The sequence below is a fragment of the Zonotrichia albicollis genome, unplaced genomic scaffold (genome assembly GCF_047830755.1).
Source record: "Zonotrichia albicollis isolate bZonAlb1 unplaced genomic scaffold, bZonAlb1.hap1 Scaffold_83, whole genome shotgun sequence".
Taxonomy (NCBI): domain Eukaryota; kingdom Metazoa; phylum Chordata; class Aves; order Passeriformes; family Passerellidae; genus Zonotrichia; species Zonotrichia albicollis.
The window spans coordinates 330,940-347,952 of NW_027428460.1; the positions used below are offsets into that span (position 1 = coordinate 330,940).

Genomic DNA, 17,013 nt, shown 5'->3' on the forward strand with positions numbered 1-17,013 from the left:
GCCGTTGGGCTCAGGAAGTTTTTGGGCCAGGGCCAGCATTTGGCCTCTTGGTGTTTCTGGGGGTTGAGGTTTCTCCTACCGGTCCTGGTCCCCCTTTGTGGGCCAGTTTTGGGGTTCCTGGTCCATCATGGGCCAGGGCCCCCAGGGCCTTTCCTTCTCTGGCACTGCTCTGCTCTGCTGCTGCTCTTTTCTTTTTCGATCACAAAAAAAAAAAAAAAAAAAAAAAAAAAAAAAAAAATTAAATAAAAAAGATTGAAAACAGTGGGCAGCAGTTCTGAAGCACTGAAGCATTGAAGGGCCAGAAAGGGACATTCCAAAGTTGTTCAAATTGTTTGAAATTGTTGTAGGACTGTCAATGGTTTTTTGATAACTATTGATGGGACTCTTTTGCAGCAAGTCTGTTTTCAGGACAAAAAAGGACTCTCAGATGTCCAAGAGAAACAACTCCAGCTCATGGACTGTTCCTGAAACCCAGCTGCTTGGACTTCAATTCTCTTTGCATTGTTTTTTGCATTTTTTTAGATTGTAGGATTGTTTTAGTGATTTATTAGTATTGTATATTTTACAGTTGAAGAAATCTCCTGTTCATTTCACATCAGCATTTTTCTTTTAATTTATACAATTTAGAAGGGTGAGATGTCGCAGACATTTCTTCATAGAAATCCTTTCTTTGGGATTTCTCCTTCTTCTGGGAAGCAAAGGGCCCCAGAAGAAGAATGTAAACAATTGTTATCAGCTGTTGTGAAATGTAGCAGGTGTCCCTGTGATTGGCTCATCTTCCTTGTGTACCATTAAAGGCCAATCACAGGAGCAGCTCAGGGACAGATTCCCTGGGCAAAGAACTTCGTTATTCATTCTTGCTATTCTATTCTTGGCATAGCTGCTCTCTGCAACCTCTCGTCTTATTCTTTTTAGTATAGTTATAATGTATGATATATCTTATCTCAATAAATCAGCCTTCTGATCAAGAAACAAGATTCTCGTCCTTCTCTCACCACAGTGACCGTCTAAGGCCGCTGTAATATCTGGTGACCCCTCGTGTCAGGGCAAAAATTAATTTGATAAAGACCAGAGGAGCAAAAATTGCTGCACTGGGTAAAATCCTGTATGTGTAGCATGTGATGGTTGCTTTGAAGTGACCACAGAAGTGGATTCAAGCCAGGAGCTGAAGAACTGAAGATCCTGATTTGGACAGAGTTCACAGCCAAGGCTGACCACAAAGAGAACCTTCTTCTGGAACACCTTCAGGAAGATGTTCGCAGAGCTGGCCAGAGCAAGCTGGACATTTTCACAAGGTACTTTTGTCTTTTCCCTTCCTGATGAACCAGCCCTTCGTAGTTTGTGGCGGTTGGTATGGCGAACACATGCCTTGGAAGAAGAGGTTCAGTTCTCCCCTTCAGAGGAGAAACTTATTGCCCTCTGGCAAAAATGGTGTAGAGAAGATGGGATTTTTCTGTCAGCAACAGATCTCTATGAGTTCTTTCGATGGGCAAAGCTTTTTCGGTTCTTTACTGATGTCCTGTATGCCTTGGATGTTTTTGTCTGGGAGTGCATGAACTCCATTTTTCAGTTTGTCTGGGGCCAGGAACGTGTTTTGCCTTTTATCTACCCAGCATTTCTAAAGCTCTTCCCAGTTTTGAAACGGAGAGCAGCTATTTTTCAATGGATTTCTAACTGTTATGGACAGGCTCCGTTTCCACCGTCCCCGGTGGGAGAAGACCCGGCGGGGGATGAGTGGGGGCTTCCCAGCCCCCTGTCCTCAGCGGGAGAAGCCCCGGCGGGGGATGAGTGGGGGCTGCCCGGCCCCCCCTGCTTCGCGGCGGGGGGGGGCGAAACTGCGCCGAGCGAAGAAGTTTTTTTTACTCTTTCTCCGGAGCCTGCGCAGACGGAACCTTCTCCCCCCCCTCCTTCTCTCTCTCCGGGGGGATGGGAATGGGCGGTCCCGCTCGAGCCAGCGCCGTTGGTGCCGCCCCTGCCAGCGCTGCGTCCGCCTTCAAGACCCGCCTCACCGGCGCGGCCGCCACTCCAGGCGATCCCGTCTCCGCCTCTCCAGGCAGTCCCGCCCACGGCTTCACAGGCCTCCCCGCCCCTGCCAGCGCCTGCGTCTGAGAATGCAGAAGAGGCACTTCCTGTGGCTGCTGAGTTGCTAAGCGACGACGACGCGTCTCCAGCTTCCGGCTCAGCGGGGGAGTTGTTCTCTCCGGCCCCTCTGCCGCTTCCATCGGCCTCCTCGCCACCTCAAGCCGAGACGGTCCCTGTTCAGGATGGTGCTGGAGATGGCGCCGAACCTGCGGGACCCTCGGAACAACCCGCGGCCGCTCCTACATCCAGCGGGATTCCCTCCCCGGTTCCGGCTCCCCCCCCGCTGCCTGCACAGGCTGCCCCAGCAGTCCTGCCGTTGTCAGAGGCTGTGTCCTCCGTGTCGGCGTCAGAGACTGCCCTGGCACCGGCGGCTTGTTCGAGCTCGGACCATCCCGGACCGGTTGCTGTAGCAGCGGCCCCGGCGGCTGGCCTCCCCTTCCGTGGAGCGGGGGCTGCCCGCCAGCTGACTGGGGGGACAGCCCGTCTCCCTGCTTTTAAGATCAGCATTCTCGGCGGGTTCGGGGGTGGTTTTTCGGGGATTGTCCCATGGAGGCTGCCATCTCTGCCGCCTCTCTTGCGCCCTAGTGGCGGGGGGCAGGTGCATCCCGAGAGCTCTGCCTCTGATCTCCAGCCCGGAGGGGGTGGGGATGAAACCATGGGGCAGATGAGAGACAAACCTGCTGCGTTTGCAGTGCAGAGGGAGAGGGCACAGATGGAGGAGACCATAGCTGGTTTGCTGTGGGGAACAAACATGTCCAGACCCCAGGTGAGATTTCTGGGGAAGGCTTCTATTTCCCTGCTGCTGGCATGCCTCAGTGGTTATGGGAAAAGAAAGCGTGTCCCCACTCGTGCTGCCATTGTACTGGCAGCAGGGTGCAGGCCTGTGGGAATGCAGGGCCTGCCTCATGGGTTTGGCCTGGGCCGTTGGGCTCAGGAAGTTTTTGGGCCAGGGCCAGCATTTGGCCTCTTGGTGTTTCTGGGGGTTGAGGTTTCTCCTACCGGTCCTGGTCCCCCTTTGTGGGCCAGTTTTGGGGTTCCTGGTCCATCATGGGCCAGGGCCCCCAGGGCCTTTCCTTCTCTGGCACTGCTCTGCTCTGCTGCTGCTCTTTTCTTTTTCGATCACAAAAAAAAAAAAAAAAAAAAAAAAAAAAAAAAAAAAAATTAAATAAAAAAGATTGAAAACAGTGGGCAGCAGTTCTGAAGCACTGAAGCATTGAAGGGCCAGAAAGGGACATTCCAAAGTTGTTCAAATTGTTTGAAATTGTTTGAAATAGTTGTAAGATTGTCAATATGTTTTTGATAACTGTTGATGGGACTTTTGCAGCAAGTCTGTTTTCAGGACCGAAAAGGATTCTCAGATATCCAAGAGAAACAACTTCAGCTCTTGGACTGTTCCTGAAACCCAGCTGCTTGGACTTGAATTCTCTTTGCATTGTTTTTTGCATTTTTTTAGATTGTAGGATTGTTTTAGTGATTTATTAGTATTGTATATTTTACAGTTGAAGAAATCTCCTGTTCATTTCACATCAGCATTTTTCTTTTAATTTATACAATTTAGAAGGGTGAGATGTCGCAGACATTTCTTCATAGAAATCCTTTCTTTGGGATTTCTCCTTCTTCTGGGAAGCAAAGGGCCCCAGAAGAAGAATGTAAACAATTGTTATCAGCTGTTGTGAAATGTAGCAGGTGTCCCTGTGATTGGCTCATCTTCCTTGTGTACCATTAAAGGCCAATCACAGGAGCAGCTCAGGGACAGATTCCCTCGGCAAAGAACTTTGTTATTCATTCTTTCTATTCTATTCTTGGCATAGCTGCTCTCTGCAACCTCTCGTCTTATTCTTTTTAGTATAGTTATAATGTATTATATATCTTATATCAATAAATCAGCCTTCTGATCAAGAAACAAGATTCTCGTCCTTCTCTCACCACAGTGACCGTCTAAGGTCGCTGTAATAAAATACCATTAATGTAAGGCAAAAAAAAAACCCCAAAAAACCCAAACAAAAAATAAAAAACTGATGTAGAAATAGCTGACTGGTAAATTCACACCTGGTATCTCGACTTCTTTGTGTTGGGGGACAAGGACAAAAAATCATTCTGATTACCTGGTAGAATACAAGAAAATCATTCTGATTACCTGGTAGAATATAGAGATGAGGCTGGAGTTCACAAGGCACAAGTTCACAGATTTCTATTCTCTTTCCCTACAGGTAAAAACATTAACAAGATATTGGGGTTCTGAAAGATTTTTCTCTAAGAGTGCACAACCTGCTCTAACAATCAATATAAACTCAGGCTTGCTACACATTTGAACCTGAGACGTGCTTTGGCATTGGAAGATAGCCAGCCAATTTAGGAGTATACAGCACAGGAATTATGAAAAATAATTTTTAATAGGAAAAAGTTCATTTGTGGAGTAAATGCAATGTAGACAAGCAAAATGCAAGCATCTTACTTTCCTCTTTCTATGCCAGTAGGTGCTATACAGCACACCAGGAAGCAGGGAGCCACAATGCTGAGGGGAGGTAAGAAATAAATACAACCAAAATTACAATGTTGTGCTTCTGACCAACAACCCTCTTCTTACCACCGGAAAGCAGAAGTGGTCTCAAACTCCACTGGAACTAAATCACATGAGATCCATTATTCCATCTGAAACACAAAGCATGTGTTAGCTCTAAAGAATTCCTATGAAATCTGAACTATATAATTCATTCTATATGGGCTCCTTCCCTGGGGATTTTATTTCATTAACGAAAAACAAAATTCTTGTTTTAAAAGAATACACTGTTCAGCACTTCCACTTGAAAAATGCCTTGATCTTAAAGAAAGCAGCCTCATCAGTTTAACTACTATTTGTTGATTACTTGCCATTAAAATGGGCGAAAAAATATGGCTTTGTAAGAGGCAATTTAACCTTTCAATTGAAATACACTTTCTTGTCACTCCCTCAACTTGGTCTTTCTATTCCAATCCCTTTTAGATATTTATTATTCACCTCCTTTCTGCTTTTCTCTGAAAGCTCTTACCAAGGCACCGTCTGAAGGAAAACAAAGCCTGGTTTCATCCCAGGTACATGAGGGGACTGTGACAAATGGTCCCATTGCCTCACTCTGTGTCTCATCACAGCCATCAGAAAGGAAGACTGTCACAGCAGCTTATGAACTGAAGAGGGGACATTAGCATCACATTTTGTGCCTTGTTTCTCCTGTAGACCAATTGCCCTGATGGAAAACACTTCCATCAGAGACAAGTAGCTCAGTACTCTGCTGCTTTTGCAGCCGCAGCTTTAAATGTCATTGAGCAGATAAATCCATCAGGTGTAGGGAAAAAAGCAGAGGATGATCACTTCAAGTCTTCATTCTATGGTTAAATTAAATTCAAGCCCTCTTCCCATTCACTCCTTCTCCCATCCTTATGTGAGACTTGCTTTCTGAACTGTCTCACCTTTGAATTCTAGACAGGAAAAAAGGCTTATTTTTCAAAATTTGGTGCTTGACCTCATACAATATTCAAACTACCTTTCATTCACCTTTTCAAAGGAGAATGCACACTGTAAAGAACACACCAGACATTATTTGTCGCTTCCACACATTAGTGCACTGTGGCTGACTGCAAATAAGTCAGGCTGGTTTGTTTCTAGAGCAAATGGAAATATGGGAGGTGGTGGGAAGAGGGATGGGGAGAGAGGGGAAGGGCCAGGGGCATTTAATAGCTCCCTAAAAGAGCAGGGAACATTTGAAAACAGTTGGAAAATACAGCTGGCTTAATCCTTCCTCAGCATATTTTGGCTAAGGATGCATCACCTGGGGCCATGAACTACTGTGTTTTAAGAAGACACCAGAGAAGATGCATTCAGTCTTGCAGTAGGTCTGCAAATGCAACTGGGCAATTGCCAGTACAGAGCAGGAACACAAGAGGAAATAACAGCATAGAATTCTCAGTCTCATCTTATCTACTGCTCCAGGGACAGCCACGGCAGAATGGGAAAAGTTGCTCAGCTCCACTTCAAGAGCCTCAACACAACCTATCTTGTCCAGAGCACTGGTTAAGACAGCACATCACATATGGCCAAAAAGGGCAAAAGAATGGAAGCTGGTGCCCAGCCTAATGGAGGTCTGTGGCTTTAGCTAGAACCAGCAAAAAACTTTAATCCAACACCCTGGCTACCACCAGGGTAGTTCTGCTGCAGACAGTTCTGCTGTTGAAAGATTTACAGCTGTTAACAGCACACAAGTGTACAATATGTTGGAAAGTGTTATTGAGGGAACATCTGAGAAGGGGTTTCAAAAATGAGACATATGCACATTTAGCCTAATGTGCTTTAGCAGCAAGTGTCAGAAAATGTCAAGAAGGTTACTGAATATTGCAGATCATCCTATTGCTATAGACATAACCATGCTGAGGTGCTCATATCAATGGTTTCAGAATTGCCTCCTCAGCTGGAACAGGAAGGCAGACCTGATCACGCAGTGATTTGAACATCCTTTGCCTGATGTGCTTCCAAAGGAGCCTGACCTTGATAGGCAGGGAACTGCAGGCAACTAAGACATCAGAGAAATTGCTGGCAGTAACAGGAGGCTAAAAACTTGGGTAGGGAGGATCATCCTGAAGCAACCAGACTTTAGAGCTCCAGTTTCAGAGGCAGCTGTTAGACCTGTGTGAAATCCATGCCTGTGAAATGGGGATACCATCTTTTTATCTTTCTACTTAGAGCACACAACCTCATTAAAGTGGGAACAAGCACACATTAGTTAACTACAACTGGAGTCACACAAGGTGTGTGTTTGTCACTACTAATGGCTCGTTCTCTGGCATCAGTCTTTGCTGTGACTTCCAGACCCCAGTAAAATGTACTCTCAAGAGTAAACTGAGAAATGTCCCTTCCCCAAATGACTGCACTGTGTTAGGGAAGGGAAAACCCCAAACCATCTTAGGCTGTCAAGGATTTAAAACTCAATTAATAACTCATAATAACTACTGAATTTATATCTTCATCATGCAAGGGTGGTGCAACAATTTATGGACTAGGATGAATTGGATTTTTCAGGTAGGTTTTTGTTTTGCTCTGAGGAAGGCCTGAGACCTTGCAGTTTGCTCTGGGGTGCAGGATTAGTCTCACATGCTGATTTTGAATTCCATTTCCAGCTTTCTGGCTGTTGCTACATGTGGCTATGAGAAATGCTTTCTTGAGGTTAATGCCTACAGCCTAGACCATTCAATTCCTATTAATGCAACTTTCACTGCTTCAGGACTTAGGGGATGAAAAGGATCTTGTTATTGTTTTAATTTTGCCCCTAGTATCAGCACGTATTTCCACACTTATAACAAGAACAAAATAACAGCAAGAAAATTAAGACGTGCTCCAAAGGGACAACTGTTTGGCCGTAATTTATAAATGCAAGTTGTATCATCACTCTAACTGGAAATCTAAATTATATGAGGTAGTCACCAAACATGGCTCTTATTATGCAGGAATAGCTAACCTTTTCAAAAACAGAGGCACTGTCCAGTATCTTATTAATGGTGTTCTGATGCTGGTGTCCTGCTATCCATGCCTGAGCATGAAAAATGACTACTCACATTAGAATTCACAGCACTTAAATACAGAGGAAGTTTAGCATGGCTGTACCAGGGTCAGGTGCTTAAATAAGTCAGATTTCTTATCAGAGTTTGCATGGGAGGAAAATGTGGTAGCAAATTTTGAGCTACTGATTTTATTTGCAGCATGACTACATGGACCTCTGGACAAAGCAGTTTTGTGGAATCCAGATTGGTAACACTAGGCTGAAGGGAAGATCAGCCTGAAATAACTTGGAGATCACCAGTTTCCTCTTGGGAGCATTAATTTAGATGAAGCAGATATGCAGTGGCTACGCTAACAATGAAAATTATTAGAGAGAGTGATTCATTTCCTCTTTTTCCTTTTTAGGACCATCTGGCAGTGTCAATTCAAGACCAGAAGTAAAAAACGCAGTTTTGTTCAGCCTGACAAAAGCTGGCTAACGTGTTTAGAGAAAGGTGCTTCATTGCTTTACAACCATTACTTACCTAGGATGTTTTCCAAAGGCTTATGTATAAAAGAAAAATGTTAGTTTACCAGGCAGTGATCCCTTTCCAATACCAAATAAAAAAAAGGGGAAAAGGGGTTATTGCATGAGCTGAGCCACTCCCCACCCAGATATCACGGCTTGCCATAGCAGTTCTCTGGAAGTTCACAGGGAGCCAGTGACTTTCCCATTTAAGCAGTTACAAGCTTTCATTCATTCACTCATTCATTCACTCATTTCTGTTTCAAGGCACTTACAAAGAAAGGACTAGCCCTAGAGACTTTCCTTACTAGGAAGAAAGAAGAGAATATGCTTTTTCCCCTCATTCATTGTTCACAAGACTGATTTGGACTAGCTGTTGAATCTTAAACCTGTAAATTTTTAAACTATTGCCTTCTTGCAAAGGTCTCCATTTCCTACAGTGCACGCCTTGAAATAATACCCAATATGACACACACTACCATCCCAGGAGGAAGAATATGCTTTGCCCTTGCCTAGCTTTCTGAAGAGAGGATGCTGCTTGCAGCAGCCCTGAAGCACTAAACCAGCAGCAAGAACCCCAGAAAACACACAAACACACAAGGTTCTTCACACCTCTGTGTAGGTGTTAGATACACAAAGGAACGCATTAATGCTAGTGGAATACATGTTATCTTTCAATTATTTCAACTGTCAGGATCTTTAGGGAGGTTTTAATAAAAGTTTCAAAGCATCTCAAAAAAATCACTAGATTTAATTTTCCACCATATCCAAACTGCAAAGGTCCTTAAAACAGTTCTAAACTTTGCAAACAACTACAACTTGGTTCTAACAAAATACTCAGGATGTTAAATGACAGATGTACTTTACCTATTTCATCATTTACAAAGCAAAGCACTTAAAGCCCAAGCAGTGAATATTAAAAGCCACAATACATTTTATGTTGCCTACATAACAAACATCCATTATTCTTCTATTACTCACATTTACATAAAAAGAATGCATTTTTCATCATTACAGGATAACCTTTACTCTGACCTGTAGATTTTCTCTGTGTATTTCTTGAACTAGTTTCAGTTTCTAAATATTTTATATTAGGTGTTACATGGGAAATACTGTCATTCATTAACTTTCTGAACTGACAATTTTAATTCATTTTCCAGAGGATAGCATTGAACATACAGTTTCATAAAGTGTACAACAGTGTTTATGAAAAAATTATGCATATCTATTTGCATTTGGGAATGATTAAATATTATTAATGTGTAGATACATCTTCTAAGTTTGTATTGGGATTAGAGCTGAAGGTTAGTTTTGAAAATAAGCTTTTAACCCTTCAAAAACTGACTCTGCATTTGAGCTATAAGTCAAATGCAAAGGAATCCTACTGTTCCTTCCAGTCTTCCACTGGATCAGGCACCTGTATAGTCAAACACAAAGGCTCCTTTCTCCCAGGCATTCTTACATTGTGCTTACAGCTGCTGCTCAGAGCAGACCCACAGCACACAATATGTGGATCAGGATTAACACTGATCCTACTAGATTAAATTAGTTTCTTAGTAAGCACAGGAAAGTAGGGTCAAAAGGGATCTCCTTGGTCATCTTTCTTCCTGCTTACAGCAGTGTAAAATATTTGCACCTTGATTACATCATGCAGAGGCTATAAAGCTAATGATGTTGTTAAGTATTCATCAATTTAACTCTCATTGCTTGCGTTGCCTAAGTACTTCAACATACTAATAGAATTTGGCTATTCCACTGCTTCTGATACAGATTGCATGACATGAAAAACTTGCCCACAAATCAACATCCATCTTTTACTTATTCTTAATTGTGCTAATGAGATAAAAAGAACCCACTAAGTTAAATATGCAAAATGTTTAGAGGATGACAGCCACACTATCCATTCTAATTCTTGGAAATGAATGCAGATCCACACAACTCCCAAATTTAAATTCATCTGTAGTTTTGGTTAGTCAAACTCTAGATCCTGACTCTGTTGAGACAGCACCTGATCTCCCAACGTTTACCAGTCTTATTTCAACACAGTGCTTACAGTAGTGCAGTACTTTTAATAATGTGTGGTTTCTGGCAGTAAATTTCTTTTCTGGCATTTTTTTCATGTAAGTCTGTCCATACTGAAGCCATAGCTCCCTTCTTTATTCTCATTTGTCTTTGCTCGCTGATGAGAATTCTGAATGGAAGAGAGGAAGTTGAAGGGAAAATTAGGAAAAAAAAAATCAGTTAAGGGACAGCAAAAATGCTCTGAATGAAAGGTGTAAAAAGATGCAAGTCAATACAAGAGAAACCTATCAATTTCCTTATTGTGACTGTATTAGAAAACTGTGGCTTCTGCTTGCCAAGAGCATGAAATCAGTAATTCTTTCCTTTATCATTATAGATTATGGTGACATGACTTAGGTATGGTAAGAGGAGAGATCTAATTACCAACTGATGAGTCATGCTATACAATTTTAGTTGTAATCAGTCATGTTCTAAACAGAATTCCACTTGCATGCTGTGGATGGAAAGACACGATCATTTATTTTTCAAACTGGCAGTGTCATCTGATATATTACAAAAAAGCAAAAAAAAAGAAATAGCTGTCTAAAAAATATTTACACAGCATGAAAAATACCTACATTTCTACAGGTATCATAACCCCAGATTTCAGGGGTTGGTCATCGCCATTGGTCAGTCCACCATTTCCTACATGAGCCCACAATGCCTTTTCCCATTATGTCCCTTCACATTTTGTACTGAATTTAATGTGCAATTCTATTGCCAGGTCTTTCAGTCTTGCAAAATCCTTCAGTTTTTCCTTGTTCTGACAAAACTTTGTATCTTCACCACCGCTCATCCCTTTTTCTGTCTTCTGAGAATACGATGATTGCTGCAACGTGCAACAGGCAGCCATGCAAAACTCTTTTTTCTGTTGACTTTCATTCCCATTTTTAACTGATTATTTATCCATGATAATTTATCTTATCCATTGCCAGCCTGGTTTTATAACAAACCTTTGCCAAAAGCCCCTTAGAATTAAGTAGGCTTTACTAATAAATTCATTTTATGTGTGCTGTAGTCCCTTCAAAGGAGGCCAAGAATCTTATAAAGCTGAACTTTAAAGGAGTCATGATGACTCTTCTCAAGTAGGTCATGTATTTCCATGTTTGCATTCATAATTTATAGTTTTCACTAATTAGCCTGTGAAAATGATCAAGCTTAGAGGCCCCCTACACTGCTGTAAAGAGTGGTAATATTTGTCAGTCTTCTGGTACCAAAGAAATTTAAGCCTTCTCAGTAGTGTTACTGAATCCATTAACTCACCTGCAATCACCTTTCATGGGAAATACCAGTTGATTCTAGTCTTCAGTTTGTTACTGATCACTTGCTGTATTTTTCCTTTACCTTTTCCTATGACTGCTTCAAACTTCATTCAGTCCTCTGATCATTGTTCCCCTGAACCTTCCATACAGGGTTCTGACATTTGATTCAAACTTCGGCTCTATGAAATCATCAAATGAAAGATGTTCCAAAGAAAACAGGCCACTATTGAAAACGTGACATTTAAATACTGTAAGTAGATCATGCAGCGGACATGGGCACCTCATCTGTTTGCTGTAAGAATTGTGCTAACTCTGATAAATACTGAGTGGCATTTATCACCCAAACCTACCAGCAGATAGAAGCAGAACAGCCCCAAACACCTTGAGGCCTCTGCATAACGCAGCATTTGTTTAAAGACCTTACCTGTGAACTAAGGGTCCTTGGATTTTGACCTTGGTAATGCTGGGTCATACACTGGAGCTCTTACGGAGCAAAGCAACTGGATTTGTCAAGTAAACTCAGCCACAAGTAGAGAGAAATTCACCTTCAGGGCCTGGAGGAACAGACTGGAGGCAAGAGCCTCTGTCAAACCAATCCCAGCTCTGAGCAGAAGCACAAACATCGACAGCCCTGTTTGGCTGAATCCTGCAAATGGGGATGCTGGCCTCCCTCAGAGCCTACAAAGAGAATATGCTGGGCTCAGTGCCTAACTTCTACATTATTATTAGGAGAGATAGATTCTAACTTCTGTGATTCAGATTCTCCTTCATAAAACATGGGGACCAGAGTCCTGCCCTATACCTCGGGGGGAAAAACACATTAAATATTTTAAAATGTTCCAATATAGCTCCTGGAATGGAGCTCTCAAAATTCATGCCTTACAGGGAATTCAGAGAATTCAGAGCAATTAGTTTTGTTAATTGCTGTGTTTTGTAATTCCATGAACATTTCAGGAATTTTCTTGTCCAGCTCTGTTGAAGAATTTTTTAAATTATCTAAGTCAGCTTAGACAAGGACCCTGCTCTAAAATCTAGGCTGAAAATGCTACGAAAATTACAGTGTTTGGGTACTTTGGCATTTTAGACCAATTTGACATCAGATGTTCATAAAGAGAATGTGTGTGACAAAATGGAATGTAATGAAAGTTTTTCCAATATTGGAGAAGTTTAAGACTTAGTTGGAGACTCAGGCGGATTTTTATTTTATCATATAAATTTGATCTCCCATAATAAATATGAAGTTATTATAGAGTTTATAAAATAGGTATTATTATTTACTTAATGGCCCACAACAACTTCCACAGAGAACTGTGTTTTGGTCTACTGGGTCATTACAGATAGCATGAACAGACAGTAAATCTGTGTCCTACATATCCCAGTAACATTTTGTTCAAAACATTTTAGTGAATGGGATCAAATCTGTTCAAAACATTTATTTTATTTTTAAAAGACAAACCAGCATGAGGCACATCACAGACTATTTGCTAGCAAGTGCTTGAAAAAGACATGGTGCAAATTGTACAAATGTGCTTTTACACATGCACTGTTGAAAAAAGCAGATATGTCACAAAAGATAGAGGAAGAAATAAGCCTGTCTCTGAGAACTTACACTGTAAACCCTCATATCTCAAAGATATCCCCTGCTAGTTTCATACACAGTAGTGTTTACAAGTAATGAATAATCTCTCTGGATTTTGATTATTACAAGATATTAAGTCCCAGCCCTGAAGACTACACATAACCTTCCTCCCATGAATTGCCCATTGCCTTCACAGAAATTGTTTGCACATGTACTACTTTATCTTGCATGATTTCAGACTAGTTTTGGGAGGCAGAGAAATCCTTTAGCAAATGAGAATAAGAACATTGAGCAGAAAGGCTGTAGTAATCTGTAATCATGAAGCATCACTTCTAGACAAGGTGTAAAATTTTAAGATCTCTTAGACTCTTTAAAATAAAAATGAACATTACTGATGCCCTCTTAGGATCCAGAAATTGGCTGAAAAAAGCCTTTATTTTCCCTTTGAACATCACAATAAAATAAATAATTCTTCCAGCTGCTATCCCATGTTGTCAAAAGTGGACAGCCTAAACTAGAAGCTGTTTGCTAAAGTAAGCCATAAAGAAGACAGTGAGATCTTGAATTCTAATGCCAAGAATGGCACCCCTCAGTCACTGATTTAAATTCCAAAACCTCAATTACTACATCCAGATGAGATCCACAACAACAACTCACAACAGAAGCATGCCAACAAAGCACCAGATAGAAAGATAGGGGGGAGGGAATATATTTTAAAAAAAGTCAGTAAACAGTGGTAGGCAAAAAAGAGGGCAACATTTTGACTTGATTAGGCTTAGATCCAGGAGAGCAGAGATTTAGCACTTGGCCTAAGGTTGCTACTGATTTCCTCAGAACAGCTCTCCAACAAACACTACTGAAGAGCAAATCAGTTTAGAGGCATCTAACCAATCTCTTCCTACCAAAGGTTGAAAAGGGGGTGATTCTAAGCCAGCTGCTGCTTGGGAGTAGAGAAATTCTAGGGCAACAGGCACACTATTAATAACAGAAATTGTAACAGAGGGGTGTGGAAATTGCAGGCTGATATATAAATATAAAGGCCAAGGCTTTAGCTCCGAGAGCTGCATGCAGTGTGGGCTGGCACTATCTACCTTTGCTCTTGGCCTCCTGGCTGGCACAAGGTCCATCTTCCACTATGGCTTTCTGCAGAGTTCCCACTCTGGTGTAAGGCATTTCACACGGAGGCACCCCAGCATGCAGATTTTGGAAGAAGAAGAGGGTGTACCAACTTCAAAATCTGCACTTGAAGTTACTGCTGAGAGGCTGATGAAGTCTTGTGCAGAATACTTCCATTTTATGTCTAACAAAGCAAGCACCATGCTTTTACTAATCAGTTATATGGCTCACAAAGCTCTACAACTTGCATAGAAAACAGTATTAACCACTTCTTAATCTTACTCTATTTTCGGTATTGTTTACCATATGCTTTGAGATCATATCATATTTTAATTGGGTCAAAGTATTTACAAACAGGATTTAGGTAAGAAGGGAGAAAAAAGAGATGAAACAAGATTTTGGTGCAATTACCAAGTTCAAAACACCAGATTTTAGCCTTTCTTCTCTTTGAAAATTAGGAAATTAGAACGCATCAAGCTTTCATATTAGAAGTGGAGAGAGACAGAGTAGAAAGTACCTTCTCTGCATTCTTTTACACAGAATAATAGATAACAGCCTGAGGTGTTAGAGTGCCTATTTTCTCCATACTTTACCAAAATCCCACTTGCATTGTCTTCTACACTTCTGGCCAAGAGCTATGACTACTGTTTATTTTCCTGGGCAACTGAGATGACTTTTACACTGCTTGGCCTGCTGGTGCTCAAAATAAACTGAGTAACCCCATCACAGACACTTAGCACAGTATGATAACGAGGAGATGATTAATTTACAGAAATTTATTTATGCAACAGGTTTTGTCCTTGGTTTTATCTAAGAATGCTTCATGGCTAGATTTCATGCTTCTGAAATGTGATTATTATTCAGAATTTGTTGTGTATAAAAGCAGCTGCATAATTTGTAGGTTGGTAACTATTGACGATGATGTTTGTCTTGAAAGAGTGCTCTTCGGTAAAACTGATTATTCAAGTATGCTATGGATTGGATGCCTGAAATCTAATAAATACCAAAAGATAAAAGTCTTCCATTGGTTCTGCATAGATGAGTGGGATTCTGGGCAACAGGCAGATCTACAGAATTCTAGAGAAGAGTCCCAGTAAGGGCAATGTTATACTTTACTAAATTCTGGGCTCTCTACTGGAAGATTAATGCAAAGATCCAATCCATCAACACATGTTGCAGGCCTTTTCTGTTTGTAACCAGAAAAATAAAATTTAATTTTACTATCACATCCACAAATAAATATCTGCATGTGTTGTGACACATTTGTGACATGGACATTTGCTGCTGTGAAGGGTGATCCATCCAGATCCTGGTCTGATATTACTGTGGTTAAGCTGCAGCTGGGATTCCCCCACAGTCTCAGCTGTGGAGCACATCTCTGTACACTCTCCTCGTTACCTTTCTAGAGACAGTTTTCAAACCTGACATTTTTGGACCAATAAAGTTCTGGGACGTGTGATGAACACGTGTCCCCCACGTGCCAGTCCTTCCCTCACCTGTCAGGCATCAGAGGGTCCAGGTTTCTGTGAAAGGCTTGTCCCTGCTCTAACAGTGACACAAGGAGGACAGCAGGATGACTGACCTTGTCTCTGTTTTCTGTAGCTCTTTCCAATGTTATTACTGGATTAGCAGCTGTCCCCAGGCCCCGCACATCTCTGCTGGAACAGCTATTTTTAAGTACCTCTGAAAACATCTCCCCTTTCTTCCTAAATTAACTATAGGCAAAGCAAAATAGCGGTTTTACATACCCATAACAAATAAGAAGCCTAGAAACTACTGAAGAATATTCTTTTTCATTTTATTAAATCAAGCTTGTCCCTTTCAAGATTCCTGATACCCATTCTTTAGGTTTCCCTTCCTAGGCAAAAAACTGTTACAGCATTTATATAACAGGAAGACAAATATTTGTTAGACATGTAGTTAATCACTCAAATTCATTACTTCAGTCTCTCCCAAAAATTTTTAAGCAATGATCCTCTTTTTTTTGTTCTGCAAGTTTTGATCTAGGATTATTTTGAACTAACATCTGTTCTCTCCTCATGAGAAAAAGTGATAACAAATACAATTTCACAGTTGTCCATAAAGGTAAACTCTGTGCTCACTGCCTGAACACGTGCAACTTCTAAAATTTTGTCAGAACAAGAAGTAAATAAATTTCATATCTAAAAAATATCCTTGCTTTGCTTTGCTCTGTGTTAATGTTTCGTAGAAGGAAGATGTCAGATGATCATCACATAGTCTATGTAGCAATTACATCCTATCTTTGTGAATGTTTGAATTCTTTTTAATTTGCTCTAAACATTTCATCTTTGCACAGATTTTACATTGCAAAAATGCAGAAAACAAAGAAAAAATAATGGAATAGGAGATTATAGGAATTAGAAAAAAAAAAAAAGGAAAAAATATGCAGGACTATTGCACATTGGAGCAGGTTATAGCTATCAAAACCTTTCCTTTTTGAAAACTGCGTCCAAAGAGTGCAGATACACATGGATTACTTTCATAGCCATCATGTTGCCAGAAAAGCACCTAAAGGAGGAAAGCTCTGTGGCAGAGATGGAATGCCATGCAAAAAGGTGTTGTAGAAGCACTGGCATGAAAAAGAGCACTGCGTATGGAAACAAATGGTCACGTTATGCATGATTAGAAGGATTGTCCTCTGGCTCAGGCACTAGGCTGGGATCAGAAGATCTTGGTTGGGTTTCCCGTTTTGCATTAATCCTTGTCTGCCCTCGACCTAGGAAATCTGTCAGTTCAATCCAGCCTTTCTATCAGAGAGGGATAGTGGAACACTGTTTCATCTGTTTTGACTCCAGCCTTGCAGAAGTAGGAGCTGCCTCTTACTGTGTGGTTGAACAATGGCTTTAGTGCACTTGAGCTT

The 17,013-nt window shown here is 41.4% G+C and overlaps 1 long non-coding RNA gene across 1 annotated transcript; it reads left to right on the forward strand.

Moving 5' to 3' along the window:
• Positions 1–4,260: 4,260 nt before the first annotated feature.
• On the forward strand, positions 4,261–15,809 carry LOC141728086 (uncharacterized). The gene is made up of 2 exons (XR_012578773.1): positions 4,261–4,607; positions 11,588–15,809. It is a non-coding gene; the product is annotated as an uncharacterized LOC141728086 (long non-coding RNA).
• Positions 15,810–17,013: the final 1,204 nt, after the last annotated feature.